Source organism: Gymnodraco acuticeps, unplaced genomic scaffold (assembly GCF_902827175.1).
Source record: "Gymnodraco acuticeps unplaced genomic scaffold, fGymAcu1.1, whole genome shotgun sequence".
Taxonomy (NCBI): Eukaryota; Metazoa; Chordata; class Actinopteri; order Perciformes; family Bathydraconidae; genus Gymnodraco; species Gymnodraco acuticeps.
The window spans coordinates 2,685,659-2,691,831 of record NW_022992216.1 but is presented as its reverse complement, the minus strand read 5'-3'; positions in this window follow the sequence as shown (position 1 = coordinate 2,691,831).

Genomic DNA, 6,173 nt, shown 5'->3' with positions numbered 1-6,173 from the left:
GGGTCAAAAGTCCAATCATGTCCAACATATCTAACTCAACATCTCTAGGTCGTCTCATATTGTATTCAGTTAAATAAGCCTTTAGTGACTTTAACAGTTTAACTTTATAGCCATACCTGCTTTTGTATTCAGATGTCTAACCTCTGTACTTTGTTAAAGCGTCCTAAGGCTTTGGCTTAGCTCTCAGCTGGTAGGTTTGTAGCTTTTCTCTCGCCGGAGCACTGTCTCCCTTCTCGTCTTCGCCCCCTTCACCGACTGCCACTCCGTCCCTCCTCGCAGTCTCCCCTCCGCTGTTGATTCTGTGTCACCTTCTGGAGTTTCCACCGAGTAGCCTTTTTCTCTCATATCTTGTGCAGCCTCTCTGGCGCTTCCATACGTCTTTACTCCATTGTTCCAATGCAGGGGTGCCCACACTTTTTGGGCTGGTGAGCTACTTTTGAAATGACCAGCTCACCGAGGTCTACCAACCAAAAATAAAATCCCAAATTGCAAGGGTTGCTGAATAACACGTTTTATTTATACATGGGATAATAGGGCTGCAACAAACGACTAATTTGATAATCGATTAATCTATCGATTAATGAAACGACTAATCGACTAATCAGACTATTACTGTATGCCTTGCACAATTTCTCAAACCCTCTTGTTTAGCCATCAACTTTTAGATTTAGCTTGAGGTTGTTTTAGGCATGTGGAAACTAACAATGAAGACAATAAAGATGAATACTTGATTCAAAAATACATATATTATTAAATTAACAAATTGTGAACAAAACTAACATTGCTTTTTATTTAAATTAAAAAAATAATATTTCACATCAAAAGAAACAACAATGTTTTAACAAATCGTATTAAATAATCTGATGACAGAACTGTGAACAGAATAGCTGAAACTTTAACAAAATAAAGAGTAACTCAGTTACCTCTAATCATTAACCCATGTTTGAATCATTGAGTTAACTGCGTGTGTTGCTGCTAGCATACATAACACCTGACGTGGAAACGTTACTCGTGGATGGGGCTGCAGAGCTGCTAGAAAGACAGTCGAACCCGGTGCATTCCTCCGTCTGGATGTGGTGCACTTTTGCTAAATGTTTAGACACATTGCTCGTGTTACCGCCCTCACATGCTGAACTCTCTTGGCAAGGAGCATTGTCCACCTCAAGACGGGTAACATTTAACCACACCTTGGAGCGCTTCTCTCCGCCATCTCCTCCGTGTGTTGCTGCTTGTAGCAGCCGCGTGTGTGTAAACTGCCCCGCCCCCTCGCGCACAGACGGGGGAGAGAGATCTCGTCTCGATTGGAAAGATCGAAAATACACCGACATTTGTTTGTCTTTTGCATGTTAGAAACGAGTTGGCGATACTAAGATTGCGAGATAATATTTGTGTAGCAATAATACATGACCTTTCTCTTTCTCAACTCGCTACTCGGAGGGAAGTCGCTGTCATATGCCTTGTGAACACTCCGATAATGCCTCTCCACGTTACCTTTCTTTGGCAGAGCGACGCTTGCTTTACAAATAAGGCAAATAACCTTTGAATGTGACATCACAAACAAATATTCTTCCTCCCATTCTGGGTGGAAGTGGTATGTCTTTAGCTTCTTGCTCGGTCCCGCACTCATTTTGTTGTTTGTCTCTTTAAATTAATTTGAGTTTTCCCGGCACTTGACTGATTTTGTATCGCTTTGCATTCTGGGTTAACAGACTGGAAAGCGATAGGTCGCTTTTTCTGTCAATCAAGTAAACTCCTGAATTAAGTGGCAGGGAGGCCAAGGGAGGAGGGATCAAAACCTGTTTTGTCTATTTTAACGGAACAGGATTTTTTTTTTTTTATGAATGACTCGCGATCTACCAGCATTGCCCCCGCGGTCGACGTACTGGGCACCTCTGTTCCAATGTATCCTTATTTTTGCCATGGGTGTCTGAAAGCGAATGGCCTTTTCCTTCAAGATAATTTTAATACCAGAGTATGCCTTCCTTTTCTGCACGATCTCTGTCGCATAATCATGATCAAAAAGGATTTGCCTGTCTCCTACTTTAATCCTCTTCTGCCATGCTTTCTTTAGAATCGTGTCCTTAGTCTCGTACGTTTGAAAGTTCACTATCATTGATCTTGGGGGTGCACTCCGGGGCGGCTTTTGGCCGAGGGCTCGGTGTGCACGTTGGATCTGGAGGGGGGGTCCGTCGGAGAGTTCGAGTTCAGTGCTGAGGAGTCGTTCCAGATATTTACCGGCGGAGCTCCCCTCCGTATCCTCCGGCACGCCGAAGATCCTGATGTTATTTCTTCTTGTTCTTCCCTCAAGGTCCGTTAATTTGTCTTGCATCTGCCTTGTATGATCCGACATCCCCAACAGTGCACAGTTAGCCACTGACTGCCACTCTTCCAACTCAGCGATGCGTGTCTCGGCTTCGCTAACACAGCTTTTCTGTGTCTGTAGTTCGTTTTGGTTTTCTGTGAGCTTATTATATAATTCTTACCGGAGGTTATTGATTTCTTCTTTCACTTCTTTCTTCAGTTCATCTTTAAATGTGGATAGCTGGTGTCGTATATCCTGCTTGAGCTCTCGGATATCCTTGCTAATAGCTGTTAGCCCGGAACGTAGCATATCTGCGGTATCTCGTGGCTCCGGTGCCTCTGTTAGCTCTTCCTCCTGTTCGCTAGCTTCGGCGGATTCGTCCATTTCGGGTTGTTCTCCTACTTCGTCTTGACTTTTGTTAGCTTTCCGGCTTTTTCTATTGTTTCTCCCACTCATTTTCTACTTTTTCTCGTCGAGTATTTGGCGTTAGTGGGTTTATTCGGGATCGACCTGAGAGAGTTGGTTAACTTGCGTCTTCTCACTCCACCATCATACCGGAAGTCAGGGCTCTGTTTTAATTCTGTATTTGCAATGACCATTCTAAAGCACTTGGACATATGTTCAGGGAAAATGGGGAGTATTTACGTAAGCATACATGCTGTTTTGATCCCTACAAACAGCACAGTCCAGAATGTTTGAATGAAGGGAGGATTCAATTAGAGTGGTCAAAGAATTACCCATTTTTCTTCTGTTGATACTGTATTTTAGAACTTTTGATAAAGTTATTAACTTAGTTAAATGGCACTGTTAAAAAGGTTGATCTCAGCCCAGAAAGAGGGTGGTTAAAATGTGTTATTATGATAAACCTTTTGGGACCAATTAATTGCCACTAGTAGTGATGTTACGTATTGCGCCGAGGCTTCGGAGCGTGTGTCGAGTAATCCCCGAAACTTTTTGTGAAGCATGTATCGAGGCTTGTATCGTTTTGGGCCAGTGACGTCATCGATGACAAACGAAGCCTCGCTGCCTGTCGATACCACGTGACTGCTTCAGGAAGCGATTCTGATCGGTTGAACCGTTGAACCACAACGCTCATAATACCTATGGATGTATAATAAATTACCCCTCCTGTACCTGGGCCCGCTGGTGACACGATGGAATTAAAAGAGCTCAGAACCTCACTTATATAGAGGTCGGAACATGTCATAAGTATAAATAGATACAAGCATAAATAAATGTAGGAAAAAAAACATGAATGAATAAATACAGGAATAAATATGTTACAGTGTTTTCAGTGAGATTCAGCTTGTGTGCTGTGGCTCAGCTGGTTCAACGACTCGTCGATACGTATTTTTTGTTGTTTATAAAAGCTACAGCTAAATGAGATAATGTAGTTAATAAATGTATTATTTGATATGGTTTAGCCTTTATCAGGCTACAACATGGTTACGTTTATGAATATTAGTAAGGAATACAAATCCCTCTTTGCAATGTTTACCAGCCTCCTTAGGCTTTTCAATCACAATCATTCAACTGGAATAAAAACAATATTGTTAACATGAAAATGATTTAATGTTGGTTGTTTAGAGTTATTCTAAGGCTTTACTCATTGGGAACTTGGTATGAGATAGAGCACACTGTTGAGATGTCCAATCTGCCTGTTTTACACACTTTGACCAACAGGGGGTTTGTGTTCAAATGAAGCCCATGATGAAGCCTCATGAGATGAACCCTTTTGCGAACCAATTGGCTGGAAAGCTTCAAAGCTTCATAAGGCTTCATCTCGCCATCACTAGCCACTAGCATATTATCTTTTTGGCTGAACCACAGCAACGTTTGAACCATCCGTATTAATGCTAAAGTCTATCACTGAGTGAGTGAGTGAGTGAGTGAGTGAGTGAGTGAGTGAGTGAGTGAGTGAGTGAGTGAGTGAGTGAGTGAGTGAGTGAGTGATGAAGTTACACCATTGGTCAGAGTAAATAATGAGGTACCACCATTGGTTGAAGTAAGTTACGTGTCCATACCCTGGGTTGGTTGAGTTGGAGTTTCCCCATTGGCCATGCTCTTTCAAATGAATTGTCGTTGTGTGACGGTGCGACAGTGGTGAATAAATGCATGGCTGTAGTCGCTTTTGTTACTTTACCTGAAAAGCTCCAACCAGATAATTAAGAAACTTCCCTTGATATCGTCATATCTTATTTTCAGTATATATTTATATTTTCCTGTATATACAATTTAAACTTTGGTTTGTCAATCTTACCTTTGTAGGGCAATGCAATGGCTTGATGCATATTTCATGTGCGGTGAAGCGAGAAAGACAGTGGTGGTGAATGCCATTGGAGCAAATAAGGAAATAATCAGGAAGGTTGTCATGTGGTTGTAAATGTACAGTGTAGGTTTAAACTAAACAACGACTATGTCTGACTAAGTCTTGCATCTTTATCATTAATTTCTTTATCTAATTTAAAAATGAACTTAAATGTCTTTTAAATGTCCCCTTTTTCTAATGATAATTTGTTTTTGGGGAAACAGAGTAGGACTCAGCTTTTATCTATGGGCCACTCATACTTACTGTAGGTGCAGCTTCAATAAAAACAGCAATAAAATAACATTGTTAGAGTTTGTAGCATTACAAGAACCCATTCAACAAAAAAAGCAAATGCAAGGAATTGAAAGCACTTTTTTCAGTTGTTATTTTTGCTTGCAGGTAGTATCCCCCAATGAGAAGAAGTAAGAAAGTACGTAAAAATGGAACATGGCGATGGATGGAGATAGACTCCAACTGTGGGTTTTTTCAGGTTTTATACTGTATGGAGTCTGGATCTATCACAGTATAAAGAAGGTGGAAAATGAGCCAGACAGGTCACACAGCATTCATATTGATAACACACAATGATCCCAGATGCAAAACAACTGAAAAACCCAAGGCTGAAGATAAAATCAGTGGCACCATTAGTAACCACTACGTTGCTTTGACAAATACTGAAGGGAGAGATTGGAATAGCAGAGATGGATAAGTGGAAGTGGGGTTGGGGGGGGGGGGGGTTGTCTAAGAGCTCAGTAGAAGACAGGCCAGTGAAAAGCAGAGCTATTTAAAACACAGTGAGGACCAATCCTACGAGCACTTACCTACAGGTCACATGCTGTTAATGGAAAACATGGAGTGATGGATAGAGGAGAAGGAAAGATTGTGAGCGGAAGAGGAAATGGGTCAGGGGCCAAGAGATGGCTTCCAAAAAAAATAGTGTCGGTAAAAAAAAAGAAGAAGAAAATACCTGGAGGGTGGCCAACAGAGCATGACCAGTTATTCCTTTGACACGCTTACATTTTGTTGAATTGCCATACCACTGATGGTGTTTTGTTATATTTCATGAAAAAACTCTATTTTAAAGTAGGCTATAATGCATTAGTCAAGATAGTAGAATCTTAGGTCATTGAGGAAAATTAATACAACCTGGTGAAACCTTACCTGCACTATTACCATAATGACTCCACGCTTTTCACAGTAATCAAGTTATTTTCAGAACATCAAAACATAGAGTACAGTCTGAGGAATTACAAGTCATCACAGCCATTACCACATATGATTTAAATTAACATGGAGGGTATTATTTATCTTTTAAGTATGACCCATTTAAATGAACACATTTCTGGCCTGCAAAAATAAGTAAAGGGTAAGTTGACAGGGGTTGTACGGAGCCCCTAAAGGGACATGAAAAGAAAAAAAAGAGAGACAAAAAAAGAAGTCGGGATAACGGGTGAGTATCTCGTGAGCACGAGAAAGACCAGATTTCTTACACTATCCTGCTTGATAAATACTGCATGGAATCAGATAAAAGAGTACAAGTAACAAGGGTTACAACTTCAACAG